Source organism: Schistocerca cancellata, chromosome 5 (assembly GCF_023864275.1).
Source record: "Schistocerca cancellata isolate TAMUIC-IGC-003103 chromosome 5, iqSchCanc2.1, whole genome shotgun sequence".
NCBI classification, from domain to species: Eukaryota; Metazoa; Arthropoda; class Insecta; order Orthoptera; family Acrididae; genus Schistocerca; species Schistocerca cancellata.
In genome coordinates, this window is record NC_064630.1 from 504899728 (window position 1) to 504915736 (window position 16009).

At 42.7% G+C, this 16009-nt stretch overlaps 1 protein-coding gene across 3 annotated transcripts in view; it reads left to right on the plus strand.

Annotated features, from left to right (window-relative positions):
• The first annotated feature begins 2862 nt into the window (after positions 1-2862).
• LOC126188087 (uncharacterized) overlaps positions 2863-16009 on the plus strand; it is a 538033-nt gene continuing 524886 nt past the window's right edge. For 2 of the 3 annotated variants that reach the window (XM_049929542.1, XM_049929546.1), the window contains exon 1: positions 2863-2937. The gene's annotated coding sequence lies outside the window, so the exon portion shown is untranslated. The remainder of the gene's footprint in view (positions 2938-16009) is intronic. The other variant, XM_049929543.1, reaches the window with a different exon arrangement.

Sequence of the window (16009 nt, forward strand, 5' to 3'; positions counted from 1 at the left end):
CTCGAAAACCGGCGGAAAATTCCGCTCTATTGCCGACGCACTACTATTCCACCAATGGAGATACTTGGCGCCCATTTCTGCGTCGATTTTGCTACGTCACGGAGATATCCCGTGAGCAAGCCAATCACAGTTATGATTTTGCAGAAAACGCGGGAATTTGCCCGCCAAGACTGCCTGGGAACACAAGTCATTCCCACACCTCGCTGGTAGCCCGCCAGAAAGTGTTTTCACTAAGTTTCTGTGAAATAACGGAATCTCTAGCCCAGCCGCTCCGTTAGGCCCCTGTAGGCGTGTCGCCCCCGCTCTTATAACAATGTCGGCCTCTGGAAAGCATCCACTTAACTCCTCACACCCGTCGGCTTAACGTTTTCAAGATCAGCAGAACCCGCCTGCCACCGGACCACCCAGGTGACCAGAGACGCTGCGTGTGAAGTCCGCGTTTGAAGGAATAGCAACTTTTCACCGCATGCAATTAGAGAGGAAAATCGAATTACTCAGAGTAAGATAGAAATATGAGAGGGGGCTCATGCCACCTCTCAATACGAGGCCGTTGGGATCCAGCATGGCGTTCCGTATTACCCTCCTGAACCCACTGATTCCATATTCTGCTAACAGTCATTGGATCTGGACCAACACGAGCAGCAATGTCACGATACGATAAACCGCAACCACAATAGGCTACAATCCGATCTTTATCAAAGTAGAAAACGTGATGGTACGCATTTCTCCTCCTTACACAAGGCATCGCAACAATGTTTCCCAGGCAACGCCGGTCAACTGCTGTTTGTGTAAGAGAAATCAGTTGGAAACTTTCCTCATGTCAGCACGTTGTAGGTGTCGCCGCCGGCGCCAACCTTGCGTGAATGCTCTGAAAAGCTAATTATTTGCATATCACAGTATCTTCTTTCTGTCGGTTAAATTCCGCGTCTGTAGCACGTCATCTTCGTGGTGTAGCAATTTTAATGGCCAGTAGTGTACATTTCGCATCGTCACCGCCAGGCAAAACACTGTTTTCATTAGTGCTGCAAAAAGTCTAGATCTTGTTTATTGTATGTTTTTCGTGAATATATTGACAGAAATGAACTTGCGTTTGTATCCAGACTAATCAATGTCATTTTGTCTGTGGTAGGGTCCTGGTTCAAATCTTAAAATCTACCTTAGTATTAAATCTATTTTAGTATTCTAACAATTCCAAAAGAACAAAATTTACTACAATAAAAACTTAGAGATTAGCAAAATTTGTTGAATTGCTTAAAATAATTTACAGACTCAGCAAAGGAAAGAAAATTGAAGTGAGCCATTGCGTAGTATTGAAATAAAATTTGAAGTTCATTAAAAACATTCATCTGAAAAAAAAAGACCTCTAACCTTACAGTGATATCCAACGAATTTAAGGTGAAGGTTTAAATTTTTTCTGCATTCCATTATTTCATTGTGACAAGAATGTATTCGTGCAGGTGTGCTTGTGCTAATGGAGTATACATGTAGAGAAAGTAGATCTGCAGGTTAACTTCCACGATAACTTTATGAGTTGATTGAGTCAGAACCATACAGATTATTTTCGCAGTCAAAAAATATGAGGTAGCGATTTTATTGTTAATGAGCATTCCATAGTAAAGACCAAAAGTGATACTATACTGAAAAATTCATTGCACATGTCCTCTCATGAAACTGTCAGTCAAGAAAATTTATTTATTGAAATCTTGAGGTTAAACTTTGAAATTATCTTGCTCAGTAAAATATACGTCCTATTTGCACTGGGTATCGTCCTACATCCTACAACATCTACTAATGTTTTAAATCCTGCAATCTTCTGTAGGCCTATACTGACTATGGTGTGTTCCACTTTAGTGGAGCAGCATTATAGTGATGCAATCTGAATGAAAGCAATACGGCATCGTTCCCCTCCAGCTCCCGTCTACACTGAGCATAAACACTTTCATAACTGTGTGGGCCACATACTCAGACTCGAAATGAAGTCCATTCTATTGATTTCACAACCCTCAAAAAATGGCTCTGAGCACTATGGGACTTAACTTCTGAGGTCATCAGTCCCCTAGAACTTAGAACTACTTAAACCTAACTAAGGACATCACACACATCCATGCCCGAGGCAGGATTCGAACCTGCGACCGTAGCGGTCGCGCGGTTCCTAGAACCGCACTGCCACTCCGGCTGGCTGTTTTCACAATCCTGACTCCACTTTTGTGGAGTAGCGTTACAGCGACAGATGCGAATCAAAGCAAGTGATTAGAGGGCTGAATAGATGAGATCTTATAAACAAAAAAAAGTAAAATAAAAAAGTGGAATATTACTTTCTTCAACGAAAACTGTAGGGGCTATAAAGTATTTATTACTCTTCGAAAAAACCCCGCCTCTCCGAGGCCAAGAAATCAGGGCAGCAAAAGAAAACAACTGATTAGAGAAAAGATTGGTATCATTAAATAAGTTGTTCGTTCTTCATTGTAATAATGCATATATTCATCGCAAAACGTGTTGTGTGAGTTTCGTTCGGAATATTTTTCCGTATCAGTACAGCGTGTGCCTTAACTAAACTAAGACGTTCCGAAAAGAGTGGGGCTAGTGAAGAAACACCTAATAATATATGACCCACATAATCGGGTAACTCTTCCTCATGTCAAGAACTAAAAAACTTCAGTACCCTTATAGTGACAAAGAAGAAACCCATATCTGGTGTGCCAAGCTGCAACCGTTACTATCGGTCGCGGTTTCTTCTGGGGGTCTGTCCAGACCAGCGCGCCGGAGTGAAGCGACTGGCGGTGAGCCGTGACGCAAGCACTTGCGAAAACTGACCGCGCGCGGCGCTGCAGTCGATGCGCAGTCTGGAGCGTGCGCAGAACGTCGCTAGCAGTGGAGGAGTTCAGTACGACGGGGCCGTCCGTCGATAACCGTCAAGACGCCGTAGGCTGCTTGCAGGTGAGGCTGGCGGGCCGGCCGGCGCGCGCGTTTTCTGCTTCTTACAGCACGCGTGTCTCGGTCTCGTAACTTTTCGTATTCCGCTCACATTATTGGTGACTTATCTTTTGGAACTGACGAAGTTTGCGCTTTAACATGCACATATTCTGTTTGTAACCCCCTTACTTGATACTTAATTCGTTCGACGGTTAAATCCATGTAAACAAACAAAATACATCAGTTTTTTTTCTTTGTTTTCAATCAGCACATTGCATTATTAGTAGCTACTTCGGCAGCTAATCACTGCTCGTTATCACATGTAGGATACCAGTGAGTTATAAAAACAGAAAAAAGTTCCCTTGGACTGTATATTTAACAGCGCTGGTCGGCGTGTGTAGTCTCGTAAATAATTAACGAATAGGATTGAAATCGAGTCGTTACGACATTATAGCGTGGCAACTAAATCTATCAACGTTCAAAATAAATTTACTGCTCTTCTTGCACAAAGGTAGGTACACAACAAAAAGAATACAATGCGGGTACTTCAAAGTTCGCACAAGAATATTCTGTCATCACGAAAACTATAATTCATTTCTCATCACCCAAAGTTCAGGAAAATATTAGGTTTTTTTGTCAGTGATCAGTAGACAAGGATACGAGAAACCAGTAAATGCGATTGTTAGTTGCTCGAAATTCGCCGGCGTCTGGGAAGCAATGTTGGTTGCAGTAACCACATGTCAGTCCGAGCGAATCGGGAATCGGCTGTTAGGATTTTCTGTCCATGAATTGCGAGTAAAGTGTCTCCACGTGGGTAATTTTTTCATAAATGCAGTGTGAATTGCATTTTGTGACGAAATCTAATCTACATTAAATAGTATGTCTTACTCCGTAATCGTGTGAGTCATTACACTATTAGACAAATATGTTTACCTTGTAATTCGCTTAAAAGATTCTGTGCTCGTGGTGGCCGCACAGTTCGTAAATATTTTAAGAAAGTCGTATTTATATAGCAAGAGATGATTATCAACAACTTTCGGAGATACATCGATGTTTTTCTTTGTATGATTATTAATTTTATTTTACATGAATTTTGGTGAAAAATATGGTATATTTTTAATAACGCATGTTCTCGAAACTTCGTTCTGTGTATGGTATTTATCGTCAATTTTTTTTTTTAAAATGGTGTTTTTGAAAATCTAATAAGTATTATACAAGCACTTTCCATACATTCAACACTATTTTCTGTATCATTGGTCACCACGTCGCGAGGGAGAGAGAAATTTAGTGTCTCCAATCTTGATTTATTTTTACCATAACCTGCGCTTCTGTTGTACTCGTAATGTACTCTGAATTTAAATGCGTTAACATTAGTTTTCGTTTTGATCCTCATAGTTCGTGAGCTGATTTTCAAAATTTGGATATAAAGCAACAGACTTACCACATTATTATTATTATTATTATTATTATTAGGCAGTGAGAGATAGATCATACTTGTATTTTTTGATGTTGCTAACGAGTAAACACTGCTTATATTCATAAATACCCGACAGTTATCTTGAAATCTTTAAGGTAACAGAAGATCGAAAGGAGCAAAATAAATAATAATGGTCGCTATTTTTTTCGTTTAGCAAGATCTTTTAGTGTGTACGTAATAACCTATTTTGAATATCCGTAAGTTATCAAATCCTGTCCGCGTTATTTTCTAACATTCATTGTTGGAATATTTACCGCCACATGTGACTGCCTCATAGCTGGGGGGTTCTTTTCAGTGAGCAAAAAAAAGGCGTGGTACCAGCACGAAAATTTCAGGTTTGAACCTGCTGTTGCACCGCAACTACTACTGAGGTTACTCGCTTGTTGGGATAAAATCACTAAATTTGAAAAACAACGGCTGCCTTGTAGGAGATGAACATGCCAGTCCTCTGTATTCATGTGCGTAGCAGTAGGCAACATAGACGAATCGAACACAAAGTAATAATAAAATCGTGTACATTGGTTATAGTATAGAAAAGTATTTGTAGTATTTATAATATATTCGCACTGCATTTTAATTGTCAGGAGTTCACGTCTGACATGTTCTCTTAGCGCTAATAGGGGCGCTGCAGTGGCATAGAGGAAAACCAAAATCGGCAGATAAATGGCCGAAATGCCTTTACAGCCTTTACACAGAGCGACCGAAGGCTGTGACATCGTTTTACTAATTGGAAGGGAAGAAACCGAAATAAACGTATATCCATAGAAAGAAATCTTGTCTCATAAAATGGCTGTAAAAAGCTACTTAATCATCACAGCACTGATACTAAATACATCGTCTTTAAACAGGTATGCAATAAAAACTAGCATACTGATCAAAGGAAAAGCTGGGAGTTAAACGTAGCAAGCTCTATCTTCTGTCAGAACACTTTTAAATGCACTGAGGAACCGCAGTGTATACAGTAAGGGAATTTCCCTACGTGTCGTCTCCTACAAAACAGTTTTACCTGTTTACACTGGCTGACAGTCGCGTTACGGCGGCATCATCATGTCGGGCCATTAACTCTTCTCGAACTTCACAGGCAAGTAGCGTATAAATTCCTTACGTCTCCATTATTTCACATATTCAGAGTGATACTGCTACCTAGATGCACACATTTATTCCACTTCTTTTACTGTACATTCTCTAGTTTTAGTGAATAGTCGGTTATTGTCGTTAATGATACCGTTCGTTGCCATTGGTGTAGCGCTTGGACAGCAAACTTGCTTTAAAGCTTCGCTGCAATAAGTCAGACAGCAAGTGAAAAAAAAAGTTGTAGTATGGTGTGAATGTAATGTTAAACTGTATGTGTCAGGTCGGTGGAAGGCCATCTCCATTAAGATCTTGTCCAGTAAAACCCTCTATTGTTCAAAGCAACCGCCTGGTTGATAAATGCTTTAGTTTTTTCAAGTAGGGTTCTGTCCTAAGAAACTTTTCCGTTCTAGTGTTTCAATTTTGTCTTTCTTGTTTAGAAGCGCACTCCTCTCTTAATGAGCTAAATGTAGTTTTAATACTGTCATGAATCTTCCTGTTTTTATATAGCTGCTCAACATTGTAATTAAACAGCGGGAGTAATGATTGATAACTCTCCCATCCTCATTATTAGTAGCTTATTCACTCTTATTTTCCATTTTCATTACTGGCAACTTGTGTTTGAAAGTGTTATAAATTACTCACCAGTACCGTTATTCAGACACTATTTCCTTAACGATTCCGAACAAATTACTCCGTCATATACTTTTGTTTATACTCACAAATGCCGCAAAGGTGCCCTGTATATATCTTAATTACTTCTGTACACTTATTGGGTATCTTTACTTTTCTTAAACTTGTATGATTATTTCGTAGCACAATTTTTAGTCCTAATTTTCTGTATGTTATTACTGGAAACAATCTACAAGCGTCAAGGTCCCCTTCCCGTCAGATATTGCTATTGAGACTTGAGGTGAGCGAGAAATTACTAAATGTATATGTCTGCTTGTAACATGGATTCTGGTGGTAGAAAAATAGAGGAAGAAGAAACTGGAGGTATTTCCGACGTCATGTTACAGAAAAACGCGGTATATGTTACAGATAAATGAGCGAAATGAAGATGTTTGGGAATAGTTGATGAATGAAGTCTGTGAAATATCTTATGAGAAAAAAAAATACGTTGGCGACATATCTACCGAGACAATAAAGGTAGCAGTACGGGAGAAAATTGCACGCGGTGACAGAGGCTGAACATTGGTGTACAGAAATGAATCGTTGATGGTGACACTCTTAACGATATTCGTATTCCCTGAAATGTTTATCCATAACTAGCTAGAAAATTTTCAGCGGAAACGAAAAATAAAGGATACGATGACTAAGCAAAGTAAGCGAAGAAGGAAAAAAAAGTGTGTTATGCTACCCACCTTGTCTGTGCGTGGCTTGTGTTGCGTCATGATGAGCCAGTCACACAACTGAAGCCACCGGTCATATCCAGTAGCTCGAAGAGAAAAATACGTAGCAGTTGGCGTATCTTCTCCACAAACCAGAATTGCTGGCCTGGTTAGTCGTCGTCAAGTGATTGTGGATTATAGTGCTGCGGCGATTGCAACTTCGGAAAGGCTAGCGAATAGCGAAATTTTACGTAATTTGTGCATACAAACAACGCATGATTTGAGGGTATACAGTATGCGAAATTTAGTACACAGATCTGCCACCTCGAGCACTAATATCGGCCCTAATACGGCGGTGCGTCGAGTCGAACTGAGCTGGGATGACATATAAGGGTATGTGATTCCATGGTGTGTCTATTCTACACCACGGTTCACCATAGTGGCAGCGTGCCACGCTCTCGGTAACCCAAGAGCAGGTGATTTTCAGTGGGTGAGTGACCCGGAGAATGTGATGGCCAAGGCGACAGTCGAACATCCTCTGTGTCGAGGTGGGTCACGACAGCATAGGCAACATGAGGTCTTGCGTTAGCTTGCTGGAAGATAACTCCACGGAGACTTCGAAGACAGAGCACAGCATCGCCAACAATGTACTGTTCAAGTCACTAGTTGTGGGAACTAGGTGTGCTGCGACGGGTACCAAATGACTCGGCACACTATCTCACTAGCTGCTGGTCCGTATGACAATGATAGTAGCAGAATGAGATTTTCACTCTGCAGCGGAGTGTGCGCTGATATGAAACTTCCTGGCAGATTAAAACTGTGTGCCCGACAGAGACTCGAACTCGGAACCTTTGCCTTTCGCGGGCAAGTGCTCTACCATCTGAGCTACCGAAGCACGACTTACGCCCGGTACTCACAGCTTTACTTCTGCCAGTACCTCGTCTCCTACCTTCCAAACTTAACAGAAGCTCTCCTGCGAACCTTGCAGAACTAGCACTCCTGAAAGAAAGGATATTGTGGAGACATGGCTTAGCCACAGCCTGGGGGATGTTTCTCATTCTGGAACATCCCCTCTGCCTCGTGATGACTGGATGTTGTGTGATGTCCTTAGGTTAGTTAGGTTTAAGTAGTTCTAAGTTCTAGGGGACTGATGACCATAGATGTTAAGTCCCATAGTGCTCAGAGCCATTTGAACCATTTGAGTGACAATGTACACATAATTGAATAAACAAATACAGAAAAGCATATTTACAAGAATAAAAAGCTTAACTGTTACAGTTTTGTACATTATGTTTTAAAAATTGAATTGAATTGGAAAATAATTGTCTTGGCTTAGAAGTCACACCAATTCTGAAATATCTTCATCAGCAAGACATATTTATAATTTACATACACCATTAAAACCTACAGATTGTAACACGTACTCTTGATGAAGTTAACTATCACTTTATATAGACGAACGTCTTTAGTACATAAAAGAGAAGAAGCTGATTGAGGAAGATGGTAGCCCATACTCAGCAGTGTCTTCAGAAAGGCCAACCGTTCACGGTCAAATTTGGGGCACATAAATAAGGTGTGGTTGACATCAGCTTCCGACTCAGGATCACACTCACATGCTGGTGAACTGTAAACGTTGATCCGATGTAGATGTTGTGGGAAAGAGGCATGATTGAAGCGGAGTCTTATGATGGTAGAAATCGTGGATCGGTCCAGATATGTCGTCATGAACCACGGCTGTGAAGGAATCCGAGGTTGTAGCACTGCGTAATAACCGCCTTTTGTCTGTTGAGAAACGTTCCACGTTTCCTGCCATTGTTGTCTTGCGTGATCCTTGACTTCACGTAAGTAGTCTGTATAAGGAAGGTGCAGATCCAGGACGGTGCCTAAGGCTGCCGCTTGTTTGGCTAATGCATCAGCTTCATCATTATAGAGGATACCAGAGTGGGAAGGTACCGACAACAAATGGATCGTCCGGCCCGTGCGTGTGCTGCGAATATATTCAGATATCACATCCAAGATATAACTGTTGGTTGTTTTGTTCCATCGACTGTACTGAATGGTTTTAAGAACGCTTTGCGAGTCAGATACTATCAATATGTTGGGGAAGGAAGTGCTAGAGACAAACTTAAGTGCTTCCAAAACTGCCACTGTCTCCGCCGTAAAAATAGAAGTGCTCGTAGGCAGTTTGAAGGTTTTGCGGATCTGGATCTGAGGGCAGAAAAAAGCGCATCCTGTACACTCTTCTTGCGGAATTTTGGATCCATCGCCCAAATAATGGACTGGGATCTGGGAGCAGAGCGTTTGAAGATCATATTCAAAAACAGGTAGATGCGCTGAACACCGTATAGAATGTATGACAGGTGACCAAGTGTCAAAGCTGGCACAAACGGCTGGCACTTTATTCCTTCTGTGGGATGCAATCCACAGTCGATAAATGCAGTCTCTACTTTGATAGACGGAACTGTCCATAATGGCCATGCCTTGAATGTAGAATTTGTCAGATAACATTTGGCGCCTAATGCTCAAGGGCATCTCCCCTGCTTCTATTAAAAGGGCGTTGGTGGGCGTCGATCGCATGGCTCCAAAACATGTACGAATGGCTCTATATTGAAGAGTATCTAATTTGGAGTGACGCAGTGTGGTAGAATCGACAGCCATAGTCTGATCGAGATCGAATTATCCCTCGGTACATGGTGAGTAAAACACTCCGGTGCGCTCCCCACCAGACACGAGTGAGTGATCTGATTACATTTAAACCTTCTTCACACTTGGTAACGGTGGATCTTACGTGGGGCGCCCAGCTTAACAGAGTGTCAAAAATCATCCCCAGAAATCGAACGTGAGATTTTATTTGGAAGGTGTACTTGCCACAGGTAATGTGATCTTCAGTGCGAGCTGTCGTCGACTTGGAGAAGGGAACGACTGCTGATTTCTCAGCCGAGATCTCCAGCCCATTGATAGAGAGCCACTCATCGATGTGTGCGATGGTTGTGGTTAATGCCGTTTTGGCCTGAAGATATGAAGCAGCAGTAGAATAAACACATATATCATCAGCATACTGTAGGATTTTTGTGGGGGGAGTAAGTATGCGTTCTAGGTCGTGCGTATATAGAGTGTACAGGAGAGGACTTAAAATTGCACCTTGCGGCAAGCCCTGGGAGACATAAAAAGGTCCGATCATGGTACCTTTGAAACGGACGTAGATCGTTCATTGAGTAATCAGGGTACTGATACCGTAGGTCATCCGTGAAGGAATTCCGAATCCTGCCAGCTTGTCCAAGAGTATCGGCATTTGTACGTGATCATATGCACCCTTAACGTCAAGAAAAGCTGCCACTACTGTCTCTTTCGTTTGAAAGGCTGACGTGATATTCATATTAAGCAAAAACAGGTTATCCATGGTCCCTTTGCCTTTTCTGAAGCCGTATTGACTCCGAGGCAACAAATTACTTTTTTCAAGCCACCATCCTAGTCTCCTTTTTACCATTCGTTCCAGTGTTTTTGCAACACACGACGACAAGGCAATAGGTCTATAATTAGTACCCACATTTGTATCTTTACCACTTTTGAGAATTGGAATTATTACTTGCGTCTTCCATGTTGATATGAGGTCTTTCTTCATCCAGTACTGATTAAAAATGTTCAAGAGAAAGTCTTTCGCTTCTATAGGCAGGTGTGCAAGCATAGGGTAGTGTATATGATCAATGCCAGGGCAACTGTCGCTCGATACTTTAATAGCTTCGTTGAGTTCTTCGTTAGAGAAAGGACGAAGGAGAACATGATAGCGGTCTTCTTCAGCAGGGAACCGATGGTTGAAAAATGGCATCGTGGGAGGAGCGATTGTATCTATGAATTCTTCTAACCAGGCCGTGGTAGCAGGAGGGGAGGAAGACAGTCTTCTTGTTCTAAAAGCTTTTACTTTATGCCAGATGCTTGCCATACTGGTTTCATTATTTAGGGAGAGGCAAAATTGTTTCCAGCTGTCCTTCTTGGTTTTCTTCAGGAATTTGTTAACTCGCGCATTCACTTTTTGCACAGCCAAGAAGTTGTCCAATGAAGGATTCTGACGATACATTTTCAAGGCGAGTCGTCGCTTCGCAACTTCCCGAGAGCATTCAGAATTCCACCAAGGAGGAGAACGGTGCTTCATTACTGTAAACTCTTTTTTCTTAGGGATGCTGATGCCAGCTGCGACGTTCATAGCATTGAGTAAAACTGGGTATGCATCTTCGTCCCGTAAGTCACGTCTCGTATTTGCGAGTGCCCGCCGAATCGTTTCCTTATAAGAGGCCCAATTGGCTTCCTTGATTTTCCACGTACTATTAGAGTAACAGATGTGCATAGTATCGACGTTGATGTTAATGTGAAACTATTGGGAGATGATCGGATCCCATTGAATCCTTTTTAACGCACCAATTAGATTTTTCAGTAAAGCAGGGGGTGCAAAGAGTTACATCAACTGCGGAGGGTCTACGGAGAGGTGAAGTTATCATAGTAGGAGAGCCATCGTTGAGTATCACTAGGTTATTATCTTCGATAACGCGTATCAAGGTCTTGCCGTTCCTGTCTGTCACGTCTCCTCCCCACGCTACATGGTGGGTACTCATGTCTCCAGCTACGATAAATGGAGGACGAAGCTGACTTATTAATTGTCTCTAGTCATCTTCCACGATACCGTGGTGAGGAGCGTTATACAACGAGACAACTGTAAAGGTTTTGTGGTCAGTTCGTATCAAATGGTTCAAATGGCTCTGAGCACTATGGGACTTAACGACTGAGGTCATCAGTCCCCTAGAACTTAGAACTACTTTAACCTAACTAACCTAAGGACATCACACACATCCATGTCCGAGGCAGGATTCGAACCTACGACCGTAGCGGTCGTGCGGTTCCATACTGTAGCGCCTACAACCGCTCGGCCACTCCGGTCGGCAACAGCATTGCCATCGAACAGTCTGTATCCTTTAACATTGCCTGATCAAAAGCATCCGGACACTCCTATATAATGTGGAATTGAGCACTAGATGTCACGAAGGTGGACCCATCAGTATAAAAGTGGGCGGGGACTGTTGTATTCTCAGTATAGAAGCAGTAAAAGCAGACTTCGTCACTCAGGAGAGCTTGCTGACTTAGAACGACAACTAGTCATTGGATGAAACTTCCTGGCAGATTAAAACTGTGTGCCGGACCGATACTCTAACTCGGGACCTTTGCCTTTCACGGGCAAGTGCTCTACCATCTGAGCTACCCAAGCACGACTCACGCCCCGTCCTCACAGCTTTACTTCTGCCAGTACCTCGTCTCCTACCTTCCAAACTTTACAGAAGCTATCCTGCGAAACTTGCAGAAGTAGCACTCCTGAAAGAAAGGATATTGCGGAGACATGGCTTAGGCACAGCCTGGGGGACGTTTCCAGAGACGAGGTACTGGCAGAAGTAAATCTGTGAGGACGGGGCGTGAGTAGTGCTTGGGTAGCTCAGATGGTAGAGCACTTGCCCGCGAAAGGCAAAGGTCCCGAGTTCGAGGTCTCGGTCCGGCCCACAGTTGTAAACTACCAGGAAGTTTCATATCAGCGCACTAATCTCTGCAGAGTGAAAGTCTGATTCTAGTCATTGGATGTCACCTGAGTAATAGACCCCTCAGGCGCGCAGCAAGCCTTCAAAAGCTGCCCAAGTCGAGTGATAGTGACGTGATTGTGAAGTGGAAATGTGAAGGATTGAGCACAGCTAAACAAAGACCAGTAGACCTCATGTACTGACGGACAAGGACCGTTGAGATTACGGAGGGTGCTTGTAAAAAATCGAATGAAAACAGGGGAAGGAATCACTCGTAAGTTCCAAAGTGCTACCAGCAGTCAAATTAGCACAGTAACTGTGTGTAGGGAGTTACAAAGAATAGTGTGCAGTGGTCGAGCAGCTCCTTATAAGCCACATATTTCCGTGGGCGGTGCCAAGGGACGCTTGAGATGGTGTAAATAGCAACGCCACTGGACGGTGGATAGTCACGAATTATCTGAAGTGTTGATTCACGCTGTAATCTGTGGTTGTCCGATGGAGGGGTTTGGCGAGTTCCTGTAGAGTGTTACCTGACGAGCTTAGTGTCGAAAGTGAAGTACGAAGGAGGGAGTGTTACAATTTGGTGGTATTTTTCGTGTTTGGTGTGCAGTCCTCTTATTGCGCTTAAGGAAATGCTGTGGAAGGACATGAACAGATTTTGTAGCATTGTGTTCTGCATTCTGTAGAGGAACAGATCAGAGACGATGATTGGACGTATCAACACGACAGTGCACCCTGTCATAAAGCATCATCTGTGAGGCAATGATTTGTAGACAGTAACATTCCTCAAATGGTCTGACTGCGTCGAGTCCCGACCTGAACCATATGGAACACCTTTTGAATGGGTTAGAACGTCGACGCGGCTCCAGACCGCAGCGTCCAACATAACTGCCTCCTATATTTTCCTCTCTTGGGCCGACATTCCTCCAGAAACCTTCTTACACCCCATTTAAAGTGTTCCCAGGAGAGTTCAGGCAGTCACGAAGGCAAAGGCTGTCCACTAATCGGTGTCTGGATACTTCTGATCAGAGTGTGCACGTATACTGAGAACATAAGAGCTCCTATAACCCCTCCTTTGGGCTCGTCCGATGTTAATTTAGTTGCTGTAGATCATGTGCCGTCCAGTAAAAGAAACTTTTCATTGGACACAAATTCATCAAGTCAGTTGCATGTCTGTGAATATACTTTGTATAATTGTGTTTTGGTGTGTAATGGACGATGTGATAAGTAGCAGATACCTTTTAGAAATATAGCAAGCATATAATAAATCAATCTGTGGTTCACACAAGTAGTTTTTCAAGAATTCCTGCTGATCCTTTGAGAGAAGATATCTTTTTTTTTTTTTTTTTTTTTTTTTTTTTTTTTTTTTTTTTTTTTTTTTGGAACGTCGCAATGTTTGGACATATGAGTATGCTCTACAACGGACGTCAAAGAAATCATTGTTATTCTATGCACTCTTTCAGTCTTCCATTTTGTAAATAATAGTACTATTCCAGCGACGCTGTACTCTCCGCTACGAAAGAGATTCTCAGTGAGTATGAGAACCGACAATGGAGTGGAGAATGTAAAATATAACTATGTAATGCCATAATCCCCTGTTCGTTTTGAGCAGTCTTACAGTTTCTCCCTACCAGGACTGCTTATATCACTGTCTCTCACTTGAGTTCGTTGCAATGGTCAAACATTGCTGTGGTGGTATGTCCTGGCTCGACTCTGTCTAGAGAGACCACTTGGTTTGGATATCAATAGAAATATCAAGTCTTTTTTTTTTCTCTCTCTCCTTTGTTCCAGGCGACTGTCGCTCAGACATACAGGGTGCTCAGAAACAGTTTGAAAAGCTTGTAAAGGTGTTACAGGGTAGGCGACGCTGGGAGGTAGTTGTTAATAAAGAAAATTTGGTGCGTTGCGCCATTTCAGAGTTATTTAGCGTTGATATTAGCCAATCAGGTCGTCGCTCGCACCTTTTCAAGTAGCCTGCCAGAGACAGTGTCGCCAAACGTGTCGTTTGTTTGGTTTTCTCAAACCTAACAAAACATAGCTTTTGCTCATCTAACTTAGATTTATCAGTACCAAAAAAGGCACATTTTAACTGGTAATGGGCATTTTAACAAATGGTAACTCAAGGGCGCACAGATGTCTGTCCATTATCGCATTTTAGCACGTGCAAGTGCTTGAATTTCCGCGCCCAACTACCTTCAACGCTAAGTACCTTGGAAACGGCGCAACGCACCAAATTTTTTCTTAACAATTATTTCTCAACACAACCTATCCCGCGACAACCTTGCAAACGTTTGTCTGTTTCTAATCACCCTGTACTACTCTGCTTTCTGCCTATTCAGGCTGCTAGTTGACTCAGTGCCGACACTGGACTCTCTTATAATGATACTGAGTCGAAGTTCGTGGTCCACCCTAAGTCACTTGTGGCATATTCCAGTAACGTGAGTATTCGTTTCCTTTCCCACTTCAAAAGATGGCTCTGAGTACTATGGGACTTAACATCTGAGGTCATCAGTCCCCTAGAACTTAGAACTACTTAAACCTAACTATCCTACGGACATCACATACATCCATGCCCGAGGCAGGATTCGAACCTGCGACTACTGGGCCACCGCGGCCGGCTTTTCCCACCTCATATTCTTTCTAAACAAGACGATCTTGCATTAAGACACTACTCACAGATCTCACTCAACTGAAAAATCATCCTACATTATGTAGAGTGTGTACTAGGCTTGCAGCCTCACTTTACCTCTGAAACCCGCAGAGAGAAAGGCTGTCAAGCAACGAATGCTGATAGAACCTCTGATTACTCTAGTCTCCAAGATCTGCGACTCGTTCGTTGGACGGAAAAAATACAGAAAGTTTGACTTCTCAGGTTTTCCTGGCGGGTCTACTGCAGATACTCTTGTACAATTTGCCGCCGGGTAACAATGTGTAACAAGAAAAAGATATCACTCTGCTGCGGAGTGTGCATTGATTCAAAACTTCGTGGAGGATTGAAAGTGTGTGCCAGACAGGAAGTCTGACCTGGAAACTTTGCCTTATGCGGGCGAGCGCTCTATCAACTGAGGTATCAAAACGCAACTCACGTCTCGCCCTTACTGCTTTGCTTCTGCCAGTTGGTAAGGTAGAAGGAGGGGTACTGCCGGAAGTCAAGATGTGAAGGCGCGTCATGGGTCGTGTTTGGACAGCTTTGTCAGCAGAGTACTCCGCAGGAGGCAAATGTCCGAGGTTCGAGTCCCTATCAGTCACACAGTTTTAATCTGCTAAGAAGTTTCAAATTAAGTAAATCCCACAATACTGTTTCGAAGCGGCTGTTCGACATCTTCAACCCCACCGTGTAGCAATAAGTACCGTAACCGCTTGAAGATGTCGAACAGTTCGAAGAAATGTTGCGAGACTTAAATAATTTTATCCAATACAAACCAGAAAAGTATACTTGCTACAGGGGGACCATCAACAGACAAGCTCGGCCTCAATAAGACGAAAGCAGTTAAGCATAACAAAAGAATAACCTGACTTCAACGAAGGAAAGAAATGGCTTGAAATGTATCAAATAACCTTTACTTTAAAACAACTGGATTCCTTATTTACTGAGCAGAATCAAGTTTTCGCCACGCTTACGGATATCACCCTAGTCCTAGCCCCTCCTACTCCAGAGTAAT